This window comes from Grammomys surdaster, unplaced genomic scaffold (genome assembly GCF_004785775.1).
Source record: "Grammomys surdaster isolate TR1022 unplaced genomic scaffold, NIH_TR_1.0 265, whole genome shotgun sequence".
Classification (NCBI taxonomy): Eukaryota; Metazoa; Chordata; class Mammalia; order Rodentia; family Muridae; genus Grammomys; species Grammomys surdaster.
Window position 1 is genome coordinate 3,210,976 of NW_021604706.1, and position 14,103 is coordinate 3,225,078.

Sequence of the window (14,103 nt, forward strand, 5' to 3'; positions counted from 1 at the left end):
TATATATATATATATATATATATTAGTTAGGGGCATCAAAAGGCTACAAAACCGGGAAAAACTGATGCTGTAATAGGGTCTTTTGGGAAATCCAAATGAAGACAATGGCTTGCTTCAAACTCCCTGCTTCCATTTGGGTTCAATCTTGAGCAAGTTTCTTAACCTCTCGAAACCTTTTTCCTCACTGCATGCAAACTTGCTCTTGATCTTCACATCTACATGGATTTTTTCCAGATTTATTCTTTATTTGGATTCTTTTGTCCACATTTAATGAGGAAAAACATCTAAACAAACAAACAAAAATTCAAACCAAACCAAACTAAAATGAACCAAAATAAAAGACTTAAAGTATCTCATCCTTAATTGTATGGAGACTAAAGTGATAATCTATACTTGTTCGTGCCTCTACCTTGCTGTGAAGCTAACACACTTCTGCACACACAGTATGTATAGCTCTATCCAACCTTACCTTACTGACATTATTCCTCCTCCCCTTTCTTCACCTATATTTTCATATTTTTAGGAATCCTCTCTTAGAAAATGATGCCACACCCTAGATCCATAATTATGAATATATTTTGGTATATTTACTTATCCCTTCCTGACTTGTCTTCTTCAATGTTCTTGACATCACAATGTATTCCACTCCTATATTTCTCTAGATGATAAGTCCTGGAACTCTTACTAGATGCCTCACATTTACCAGGGTCCCCAGATCCCATGAAGACTAGGGTTAGAAAGTCAAATTTCTGTACTTGAAAGCTGTGTGAGAGCAAGTTCAAAATTGCACCAGTAATGATTTCATCTGTGGATGTTGTTTCAAAACCATTGGAAATAATATTTTTCAGTGTTGAGAGTTGAACCCAGAGCTTCAAACACATAAGCAGGTATTCTAAAACCAGCAACCCCAGTGTACACATCATCTAACATGAAGGGTTTTCATTTCTTCCAACATACAATGTTCTAAAATAGAGTCCTGTTCACTTAATCAAAGTTGACTGCACCATCTCTATACTTTGCAAGTATATACTAGGATAAGATTGTCCCAAGCCATGATTTTATAAGAAAGCCAGTCTTCAAGGACCTAGGATGGTGCTGAGCACATAAATTATGTTCATTAGATGCTTGTTGAATATATAACATCTGTGATGCATCAAGTTTGTTTCTAAGAATTAGGCATAAATAACCCCATATGCAAATCTATGTAACCAAGAAAGAAAGAAGACAATACTTGGGAAACTTTTATATCTATTATGTGACAGTGACTGATTCAGGGGCAATGAAGGATAGGTTTTTCCCTGTGCAGTATATACTGACTAGTAACACAGTGCAGTGAGAAGGACAAGTCCAGACATATTTCCAGTGGAGTAGAGCAGGTGATAATTTTGCAGAGTGATTTATTGGTTTGTTCTCTCTTCCCTCTCTGTCTCTCTGTCTCTCTCTATCTCTGTCTGTCTCTCTGTCTCTGTATGTCTCCCTCTCTCCCTCTCTCCCTTTGTCTCTCTGTCTCTGTATCTCTCTTTCTCTCTCACCCTCTCTCTCTCTCTCTCTCTCTCTTTCTCTTTCTCTCTTTCTCTCTCTCTCTCTTGTCTCTACTCCATAGAAGTTCAGAGAAAAATATGTTAAATCATAAAACAGCACTGTTTGCAATGTTCATATTTGGACAAGAGAAGGGTAGAACACTTCAGTAGAGAAAATGACTGATAGAATGTGACTCAAATATTTTCAGGACAACAGATAACAACATACCTTAGGTTTACTCCTTGTTCAACGAAATACAGGTATCTGACATATTCCTCACATAATGCTAACCAGTGGGAACAGAGTGTTTGATAACAATCATGAAAGATGCTTTCAGAGTGCTTGTAACTCAGTGAGAGCAGTGCTAATAGAGTGTGCTCCATAAGTAGTTAGAACAATGGTTACTGAATAGCATAAAATGAGTGTAATAGTGATGCAGTGTTTCAATGAGGTTGAAAAACATTAACCAACTTAGCACAGTGTTATCACCAGGCTTTGGTGGCTACAGAGATGTCTCAACAGTGAAAAGTACTTGCTGCTTTTTCAAAGGGCCTAAATTGGGTTCTTAGCACCCACATTGGGCAGTTCAAAACCATCTCAAATTCCATCTCCAGGGGATCCAATGCCACCTTCTGATGTCTGCAGATACCTAAATCTAGGTGTCATGCACTTGCACAGGCAACTACATGCATACCTCTAAATGAAAATATAAACCTCACAAACAGACAAACAAACAAACAAACAAACAAACAAACAGAGAAGAGACTTCAGAGGGTGTTTGGCACAGAGTAAGAATACTGACACTAATTCTTCACTGTGGGAAATTTTTCTTTCATTTGATATTTAGAATACCAGAGTTGTTTCCATGATTCTGAATGCTCATCAAATTCTTCTCACCAGTTTTTCCCTGTTTTGGGATGAAATGAATAGAGTGAAGAAAAAGAATTGTCTGAGAATCCCTACCATTTATCATGCCATCATCAACTCATCCTCCCCCCAAGCAAAGCCTTAGAACCTGTGTCCCAAGCAAATTCTTTACACAGGTCACAGTGTCTGCCTATCCTGGCTTTTATGTTGCCTGCACATTGATAGCTGACCCGAGGTTTGGGAACTTAAAGGATTACAGGTAGGAAGGACCCTTATATAAAGGATAAGAGTAAAGCAAGTGTGGAATGTTTCATTAAGTATGAATGTTGTACCTCAAAGGATTAGATTATGTTAATGATTTGGAGAACAAAGCACTATACCATAGCAAGGATGCTCCTTTTGAAGGATATAGGAAAGGGGTCAAGGAGTCAAGGATTCACTTACAGGTTAGTGATTTTCTTCATCATCACTGCTCACATCAAACATTAGGATATGCTTTCTTTTCTGAAATCTTTGTCTTCTGACATACCCACGACTTCGCTTGGGTCCTGATGTGAGGAAGGGTTCCAAAGTGAGAATTAGTTCTGGAGAGAAGAGTCCACCCCCATTTTACCAGGTGAGCAGAAAACTAATCCCACTCACAGGGCTATAGCCCTTCTCCATGCTCTAGTCTGATATCTTCTGGCTCAAATAGCCTGACTTTAAAACAACATCAATATTGTCCAAAAGCCATTTCAGTTATGGACATCTGCCCTTCCATTGTCAGGTTCAGATAATTTCCCATCTCACTCCTCACTAGAACATTCTCCTGTCTGTATTTCATTGCCCAGGTTTTCATACAGAGATAGTTATGTGAGTAACTGTCAGATTGTGAGAAAATTTGAATTCAGTGGAATGATTGGAAGAGTTTATGACCAGTGACTCTTTAATTGCATCCTTTGGTCTAAGAGTTTGAAACTCAGAGCATGTAGAAGATTTACCCTGTGCAACATGGCTTATACATGAAGTACAAGCCAGAGCATGATTATGAAATCATATTCTATTCTAGAATATAGGGCTGGCAGCTTTTTATATCCTGTGTTTGTGCAAAGCCTATGCCACACACCCAGACCACACTACAGAACAGAACCAGGAAAGCTAGTTGCTGTTTCCTATTGATTTTTCTCACCTGTTGCCATCTCACTGTATTTCTGAAATACACTTGATTTTGCTTGGGTATGCAGGCATCTCTGAGCTCTTTCTGAGACATGTGCACCTGGCTCTCTCTTTTTGCAATTTCCTTTCCATGCTGCCTCCTTCTGGATCTTTCAAATATTAAAGGAACATGAAAAATGTATCAGTGGCACTTCTTCAGTGCAAAACACCTAATTCATTTTTTCCAAAGTTTTTTTTTTGTTGTTGTTTTTTGAGACAGTGTTTCTCTGTGTAGTCCTGGCTGTCCTGGAACTCACTCTGTAGACCAGGCTGGCCTCGAACTCAGAAATCTACCTGCCTCTGCCTCCCAAGTGCTGGGATTAAAGGCGTGCGCCACCACCGCCTGGCTTTTCCAAAGTTTTTTTAAGCACACAAATGTCATTTGTACATTTTCAAAGATGTATATATTATGAAAACATTCACTCCCCATTACTCTCCCTTGAGTGTCTCCCACTGATGTTGATGCCCTTCCACATCTGAACCACATTGATCTCTTCCATGTTGGAAAAACTAATGAATTTAATTAGGGTTACTCATCAGAAATGTCAGGTAAAATTTACCAGTGGCAAGAGACAAGAGTAAATAATATGTCTCTTACTCCTCAGGTAAATCACTAACAGTACACAACTCTTTTGATTTTCTTAGACACTATAAATTGTTTGGAAAAATGGAGCCTGGCCTGCACCTCTTTCCATGTCAGAATGTGGATGTTCATGTCTCCTTTATGTATTTTATTAATGTGCTTCCTCATATCTTGGAGGTTATTTCATTATTGTGCCTAAATACAAAGGAACACAGAAGCTCAGAAGGGTAAAGAATGGACTAAATGAATCACATTTCCCAGAAGTAAAATGTTCTTTATCTTTTTTCCAGACAAATATTGAGGAAAAGTTAAATAATGTTCATATAATTGGGAGTGTGGTACACATAAAATTTGGGAAAAAGAAAAAATAGAGGAATACACTGTGTCTGAAGGAGAGGGATCCTAAGAAATATAGGTGTTCTACACAGAAGCTTGTGGAACACTATATGGACAATAAAGGAAATGATAGAAAGGAAAAAGCACTGTATATCAGGATTGTGTGTGGAAATGATGTAGGAAAAGGAGGAAAAATGAGCCACAATGATCTAGGTATCAAAGAGTGTGGTAATGGGTGTGTCAACACACCTAATCCTGATGAGAACATTGCATGTGGAATTAGACAAAGGGGCACCTGTTCCAATTCTTCGTAGGTCAAGGGGAGTCATAAGCCATGAATCCCAAGCTGGATTTCTTTCACCTTGTTCATTCATAGTGTTGAAAATCCATGTACAACTTGATGAAACAGACGAGAGATTCTAGCTTATATGCACTTTAATCCTTTTGTTTCATGTATGTTTTTGATTTGATAGCTCTCCCTACATACCCTCCAAAGGTCTCAGTGTCATCATCTCACATAGTTCTGGTATTATATGCATGCCACAACAGGAAAGAAAAACATAGTTAAATGGAGTAATAATAAAATTGAATGCTTTCTTTTATGATACTTTTAATTTTTCATTCTTAACAGATTCCTTGCTGGCCACCAACTTACAGATCCATTAAAACCCTCTAGAAAAGATTAATTTCTGCAGCAATGGGAGCTTTCACATCACAAACAGGTGCCTCTGAGGGTTTTACTTTGCTAGGACGGTTAATCAGAGAATTCAAATGTGTAGAGACTGTCTTGAAGGAGATCATAGTGAGTGATGTTTACAATGAAATGCCTATCATCTCCAGTCATTTTAGAGACCCATTCATAGAGACCAGCTCTTGCTTCCTCCTTGGAAAAATAAGTGTTAGACGGTATATATGAGGCTCATTTGTGGGAGAATACCCAAAGGAGGTCTCTATGAATCTTAGACACCAATGAAGACATGAATTCATTTCAATAGTCTGGCTGGGTTATAGATTATAAACTCAGTGGAACTGCAGCTTAGGTCAATACTTTAGCATGTTTAGTCACAAAAGCCTCATCCTTAATATTAGCAATAAATTAAGCACATACTTATTATTATTCAAAGAAATCAATTGTAATAGTTTTTTAGGGTTCCAAGAGGTTAACTGGTATTAGTTCATTAAAATAATATTAGAAAATAGTGTGATTCAGACCACTGTCCATGGTACTGGATATTGAAGCTAGGACATTGATCACAACTAGGCAAGTGTTTTACAACTGGGAAATGACTCAGTGGCTGCAAGTAATATGACAACTGAAGAGGTTTATTTATCATAATCATTATCATACTATAGATGCTACATCAATCATTGTGAAGAGAGCAGCATGTTTGTAGAAGTTTTCCTAATGGTCAAATGTTTACCTGTCAGGTTTCAAGCTCTGTGCCTCATTCTCTGCATACAAAGTAGAAATGAAGAAAGAAAGAAACCAAAAAGGAGGAAGAAAGTAGTAAGAAGAAAGAATAGAAAATAAAAGAACTACAGAGAAGAGAGAAGAAAACAAGAATATAAACAGAGGATAGGTGTGGAAGTTGATCATTTCACATCTTCCATACTCACCAATGTGAATATAAACTGAGGGACCAATGTGGTCAAATCCTAGAGAAATAGAAGATACTCACCTTCAGGTCTTTTGCATGTCCCATGACAAATGTCCCCTTAGAATTTTTACCTATAGGAGGGTGACAAGTTAGAAGATGTTGCTTGTTAGCCAATATTTCTGAAGATCAGGCCCATGAAACTACTGTAAATGCTGGAATGGATGGTTACAGCCATCTCATGGAGGAGAAGTGAAACATGGCTTCTCATTCTCTTGAGTAATGCCTTGCCAATTAAAATTTCATCTCAGAAAGCTCCTACTGCTGCTACTTTATAAAATGTGAGCTATACCTCATCACAGTTTTATCCTATTCTAGTGTGTTTTTATATTCCCTACAGCATTACATAAGCATTTGTATCATTTGCAATTAGAGATGTAGAATAATGAAGACCATTTCACTTGAAATGAGTGAATCTTCAGGTGTTAAATGTATGAGAAAGGCACTGAGTGAAAAACTAGGTGGCTTAAAGTACTGATCATGCTGCTATATAACATGACTGGTTGTCAGGCTTGGAAGAGGTTTCCTACTTGAAGTTGAAAAGGACAATGAAAAATAAAAATAAAACCATTGGTGGTCAGATTCTGTAAACACTGCCTGTATGAAGCAACTGTCAAAATAAAATGTCTCTGACTCCTTAAAAATGTGTGAGAAAGGGTGGGTGTTTCAGTCCAGTGCTACTGGTTTCTACACAGTGAAATAATTTTTCTTTAATATCAAAAAACTGTGCATAAGTACTGCACTTGGACCTTGAGGTAACTTATAGTGCTATATAAAATTGTACACCTGGGTTGCTTTCCTGAGGAGTATAGTGGGACACAGGACATTCTGACTATCTTTGAAAGTTTTATGTTAGAGCAGAAGAGCAAATGAATATATGTTGTCTTCTGTCTCATAATTATACATGTTCTTTATATGTTCAAGGATATGGACTCTTGAACCATTCACATTTTATCCTATGCAGGGTCTGTTCCCTGACATGTAGATGAGCTAGATCTCTCTCCTCTCCTCTCCTCCTCTCCTCTCCTCTCCTCTCCTCTCCTCTCCTCTCCTCTCCTCCCCTTTCCTCTCCTTTCCTTTCCTCTCCTCACCTAATCCCCTCCCCATTTCTCCCCCTTCTTCTTTCTCTCTGAATGTAGTATGTCTGTCCTTGTTTAGTATAGTATACAAAACAATGTTATTCCAACTGAACATGTCACATTTGCTATCCATATGTAACTAACCATAATAATACACAATCCTTTTTAATATCTTAGAATTTGATACATCAATATCATCTATGTGATTTTCTAAATAAACTCTTTACCACTCAGCCCTGACCTGGGGAAGGGAGGCAGTGTCTGTGATATTTCTAAGCATTAAAATGAACAGGCAATCCTCTACAGCCTCTCCCTGCCCACTCACCTTCATGTTCATGGCCAAGACCTTCATCAGATTCCTTCATTAGGGATTCTGTGATCTGATCCTTTCCGCGCATGAAAACTGGTTGGTTGACTGTGACCCCTAGAAGAAATGAAAGTGTTGTTTTAATTTAACAGAGCAAAAAAGAGAGAAAGGCAGGGGAGATGCTGGGATTCAGCATAGACAGTAAAGCCCAGCAGGCCAAAGAGTTGCAAGGGACGAAAATGTAGGCTGTGAGTCCTGAGCCCTGTGGTAGCTGGTCTCTGCAAACACCTCTACAAGTACTGGAAAAGAGTAGGATACTCAGTGAGTGCCTTCATCTTTCTTCCATGAAGAAAATGAACATATGTGAGAAGAACACAAGGGACTGGGGAACACATTGACTTGTACAAACAAACAGACAAACAAGCAAACAAATACTTCATTTTACCTAGGCCTGTCATTCTGATGTAGTTTTTTTTCATAAACACATAGGCACTTTTCTGCCATTTTGTCAGCTTTGTCCATTCTTCCTCAGAGAAGTATTTGGAAATATCCTTGAAGGACTAGAAAAGAAAATAAATAGAAGCTTTCATGGCTACTTTGCTGGACATGTGTAAAATTTAGCTCAGAATTCCTTCTTTGTAACAGAAACTTGGTCACCTAGAATGTCAAGATAGTCTGTCCTGAACAAAGTGAAGGCCACATGAGAAATAAGACGTAGCAACAACTTCTTCCCAAGAATACCAGAGGTGGTCAATATTGGCTACTTGTTCTCCTGCATTTATAAATGTCTGAGAGTCACCAAATAAGCAAGGTTACAGATCACAATATTCATATCAACAGGGCTGCAGTAGAAGGACATGCTGCAGGGCTGCAGTAGAAGGACATGCTGAAAGTGTGTGTGTGTATGTGTGTGTCAGAGAGAGAGAGAGAGAGAGAGAGAGAGAGAGAGAGAGAGAGAGAGAGGAGAGATCTTGAAATTTTTGCATGTCTTATGAAGACACTGTTTCTTGTACCTTGTGACTCTGTTCCCACTTCATATATTGGCCCATGGTTGTTAAGCTGCCTCTGCCCAATCCCCACCATGACTCCTTACCTTGGACATCTTCTCTTGTTTAAAAATATCCCCGGGGCTCTTTGTACAGGAACTGTCTGTATTCATGGCTCTGGAGAAAGTATCATGTTGAAGATCATGAACTGACTCTCTCCAAGCACAAAAACAAATTTCCTGTAGAAGAAGATAGTGTGGAGGGATAGTTGCACTTACAACTTGGAAGGATTGTGTTCCTCTTATCTCTGGGATAATATATACTAGAGATCTCTGGGAGAAGTAGTTAGGAATAGGAAGGATTCCATCAGCATGTATGAAGTGACCATTAGTACCTGAGAATGGGTGTTACTGTCCTAACTAGTTGCCCTGAAGTGTATCGTAAACTGAATAGAAAAGAGCAGGCTGTTGGATTTGGCAGGTACAGACACAACATATTCTCATCTATTTGTGGAATGTGAAAACTGATTTCATAGAAGATAAAAAGAAAGAGTTGTCACTGGAGGTGAGTGATAGGAAGTTCAGTAGAGGAAGGTAGAATAATAAATGCCAAATACAATTACAATTATTGATTGATTACTTATCAATCAATATACAGAGTGGGAAGGTATGTTTTGGGGACTGTGTGATATAGTACATGTGGATTTGAGAGGACAACTTTGAGAGGTTGTTTTTTTTTCATTCCACCTATGAAAAATAAAATATGTTTTAATTTTCTAGGATTTTTTAGCCATTTTAGGCTTAACTACAGATGAACAGAAAACAATAACTCTTCAAATACCTTTCTATGTAGTCTTTCCCCTTTGTCCAACTCTCCTAAGTTTTGTCACCATCCAAACTGCAAGGTTAGAATGAAATATTAGTAACTGCCAAGCTTGTCTTTTAGGCTATGTGTCTGATAACCTTTAAAAGAAGAAGGTACATAGAGATGAAACCACAGGGTTTTTCTGTTTGTTTGATTGGTTTAGTTTTGTTTCACTTTGAGAAAAAAATAATACAAGTGCCAGAGAAAAAGATAAGCCCTAGACTGTATTTAAGACTCTCTTGATTCCTCCATAAGATGAATGGGAGTAAACCTTATGCATAGGCTTTGTAACTCTTCTCTGCACTGAATGTGCCTGCCCACCTTTCTAGGCTAATGTTCAACTCTTCAAAATTGTGAAATAAGGAGTTTCCCTTTTAAACAAGATTCATTGAGAATAATTCTTCTTTTACACATCTTTACTTGTGATCTGGTGACCAGCTCACATTACCAACCATGTCCAATTTTCAAAATTGGTCAATCTTTATTGTTTCACAGTACAACTGGGATCTATAGTTTATAATAACTTATGGAGAATTTAGTAAAGAAGCAGAAAAGGTGCCAGGTTTAGTACTCCAAGTCTGCAATTTGAGATGACTTGATGGATGGGGAAGAATCAAGATCTATTCCAGGCCTGCTTTGGCTACAGTCAGGCTGGACCTTGTAGTTATAACTCATTCAAATAACCATTGAAAGCAGACTGCAGACACAGCTTAATAATAGAGTCCTGGCCTAGTGTGTGTGCCTGAAGCCCTGCTTTCATTTCCCATTAGTGGAGAAAGAAAATGAGTGTAGGAATGATAAATATTTAAGTATGGTTTATGAAAATACACGTATATCTTGAACAATTATACTGCCTTCCAATTGTGTAAGTGCTATTATTACATCCACTTAAGATAAATTGTAGATAAAAGTCAAAACAAATATTTTTTGTTGGCACCCACCTGAAATCCTAGCATAAAAATGCTTCAGTAGGAGGGTTCAGAATTGAAGGCCACCCTAGGCTACATTTATTTTTTTTAAAGTGTCATCAAAGAGCAATGCAAACAAAAATAACAATATTGGGAGTTGGTGAAGTGACTATTCAGTATAGGGAGTAAAATACATTTCTCAAAAAGCAGAGGAAAAAAATGAATTAATTTTACAAAACAAAACACTTTTACCTTTATTAAATTAGGTACTTTACTTCTATCAAAAATGTATTCTTATTACTTAACTTTCTGTAGTAGCATCTAAAAAGCTAACTTTCATCATGTATTCATAAGTTAATATCACTGTACTTTTCTCATGTTTCACCTGCCATTATCCTTTGCTATGGCCTCCTCCCTTTCTGGGTGCTATCTTTTATTTTTCCTATCATTCTTTCATCTACCCTTTTATGTTTTAGGTATATGCTTTTAAATATAGATGAGTCACCATGTGAAAAACAGTCTTAGGTATTTATCTCCCTTTTCTAACATTACAGGCATTGCTTAAACTTAACTCCCAATTTTGTTCTTTATCAGAAATTTTTTATGTATTATGTAGAAAATAAAAATTCTATGCAGCACAAGAAAAAGTGCATATTTCTGGGTACATACTGAATCTTCAATTCATGTACATTCCTCATTAGGTGTGTAATCTTGTTTTATTTTCTGTTAAGACAAAGTATGTTTATGATGCTAAGTGAACTGGAAAACTCTAGTCTCAGAGTATGGTTCTTTAAAATCCCACTCCATATACAGTATGTGTGTGTGTGTGTGTGTGTGTGCGCGCATGTGTGCTCGTGCGCATGTGTGCACATGCACATGTGCATGCACATATTTGTGTGTGTCTGTATGGTCATATTTTCTTGTAAAGTAGATCTGATTACCACAGGTCTAATGGGAGGCTGATGGTTATTAATTGACAAGGAAACAAATATATGGCTCAACTCTACAGAACAGAGGAAAGAGGAAGGTATGCTTATTTGAGTGGTTTGGGGGGCATTACTGTGCTAATTTTGAAAGTAATGTGGTAAAGAGAGATATGAACTCTGTTTCTACAGGACCAGGTATCATTCATGCTGAAGGAATATGAGGTGTTTCAAGACAGACTAATCTGGTGGACCCCCAAACTGAAGTCATTAGAAAAAAAATTTGAGAGTACACATTAAGCAGTCTCTGAGACTATGAAGACTGCAGCTTTATCCCAGAGGAGATGGTGAAAGAGTCCCTCAGACAGGCTATTTGGCAGTTCCTCTGACTGAGGAAATTTGGTTGATATTGAATTCTGTGGAGCTACGAATACTGTTCCCCTCAGAAATGGTGTTATAGGAGTCTGTTACATAAGATAGTTGTTTCTGGGATCCATGGGGGAATCACACAGTCAGTTTCCCTCAGAGCTCATTTGTAAGGATTTAGGGTTGCTGAAATAACAAAATGACTCAAGTCCTCTACATAGGATTATAGATGTTCACCTGTTCACTTCACAGGGTGTCTCTCAGAAAGAACCTACCTCCAAACACAAAGAAGAGGGAGTGTTTCTTCAGAAAGAGATCAAGTGTCTTGATTCAGCTGCCTCTCAAGAATCAGCAAACCAGAATAGTCAGTGCCCCTGAATGTCTCAGAAAAATGGGTGGAGCAAATGAGGTAAGAATGGGGTGCATTAGCACAGACTTCAGAGACAGAAAGTACTTCATAATGAGGGTGTGGTCCCTGGATGTTTCTACCTAAATTATCATATTTCCTCTCTCTGGCACTGGCTCTACAATGGTCCACTGAACTATTGAAAGAGATGTGCCTAAGCTTACCCACATTTTCACCTTTGTCTACATCCCATCATTCCACCCTTTCATGTATAGGACTGAATCTAAAGATATGATCTATATGCTGAAGGTTCAAACCTCAAATCCTTCACCTTTCTTCCAAGTGGTTTAGCTTGACATCTCTTTGCAATAACTTTACAAGCTTTCAATAATTCATAAAGGAAATACTAATGTCTTTACACACTATATATGTTTTTCTAAGAACTAGAATTGTATGGCAATTTCCAATAATCTTCTGATAAATAGTAGTAAATAATGTAATTAAGTGCTCCTTGATTGGTTTCTAAGTAACTGTGGCAAGAAAGTCTCCTATACCAAATTCATATGTGAAAATAATGATCGTACTAGGTCCTCTAAGATTTCCTCCCATAAATTTGGGCTACCAGTGTTACCCTTCTCAGAGTGACACTTTCCACTATTCTGGCAGGAAGAGGGTCCATGATCCTTGAGCCTTACAATAAGCCTCTCTCTTCATCATCTGTTTGACTTTTTCTTTATTTTTAAAGTTCATTTCTTTTTCCCTTAAAATATTCTGTATTTATTCACTTTACATCCTGATCAAAGACCACCTACAACCACCCTTCCCAGTTCCACTTTCACACCCCTCCCCCATTTCTCCTTCCCTCTCCTCCTCTAACCTACCCTAGATCATTATGTCTCAGCAAGACTAAGCACATCCTCTCCCACTTAGGCCAGGCAAGGCAGCCCAGCTAGGGGAAAGAGATCCAAAGGAAGACATCAGAGTCAGAGACAGATCCTGCTCCAATTGTTAGGGGACTCATGTGAAGACTAAGCTGCATACCAGTTGCAAAAGGGCCTAGGTCCTTTTGGTTGGTGGTTAAATCTCTGTGAGTACCCATGGGCCCAGGTTAGTTGACTCTGTAGGTCTTCTTGTGGTGTCCTTGACCACTTTGGCTTCCTAAATTCTTTCTGCAACTCTTCTGCACGACTCTCTGAGCTCTGCCTGTTGTTTAGCTGTTGGTATTTGTATCCGTTTCCATAACCTGCTGGATAAAGCCTCTCAGAAGATAATTATGCTAGGCCCCTGTCTTCAGGCATAGCAGAGTATCATTAATAGTGTCAGAGGTTGGCTTTTGTTATGGCATGGGTCTCAAAGTGGTCCAATCATTGGATGGCCATATCCTCCTTTATTCAGGAACATCTTGTAGGTAGGACAAATTTGGGGTCACATGTAGCCGCCTGCGGCCACGGATTAACTGGGTTCACCTGAAAGGGGGGCTGAAAATGAGGAAAGGGACAGAGGGCAAGAAAAGATGAAACTGAGACAAAGTTCTCTGATCAAGGCTCAAAGTTTAATGTTCAGCTCTCAATTTAAAGGGAAAGGCCCCTCCCGAACCCTTTCTTGTTTCAGCTGGAGATGGGTGGGGGGACCCGTCCTGGGTCACAGCTGGAGATATCTCAAGGCAAGCCCAGCAGGCAGTTATTCTTCTAAATTCCTGTGCAGCCAAGTTGGGTAACTCCACCTTGATCCTATCACTTGGTTTGTTGTGGTAAACAAGGTCTGCTCAAGACTGGGGGAAGGGCACAGTCACAGATTTTCTGAGTGGGTTGGTGTCTTCTTGCTTCTGTTGGAAGTCCTACCTGGCTACAGAAGGTAGCCACTTCAGGCTCCATATCTCCCAATGCTAGGAGTCTCAGCTAGGGTCATCCTCATATCCTCACAGGAACCTCCACATCACAGGCCTCCAGCTTGTCCCTAGATGCCCCTAACTGATTTACCTTCTCATCCCCAGCCCTCTTACCCTCACCCTGCTCTCCCAATACCCGATCCTTAATCCCTGTTCCCCTCCCAACCCCTCTCACCCAATTCCCTTCCTCCATCAACTTCTGCTATCTATTTTAACTCCTTTTCTGACTGAGATTCTAACATCCGCCTTTGGGCTATGCTCATTACTTAGTTTCTTTGGG

The 14,103-nt window shown here is 38.8% G+C and overlaps 1 pseudogene; it reads right to left on the minus strand.

The window, feature by feature from the left end:
• LOC114628195 overlaps positions 1-8,701 on the minus strand; it is a 10,238-nt pseudogene extending 1,537 nt beyond the window's left edge.
• Positions 8,702-14,103: the final 5,402 nt, after the last annotated feature.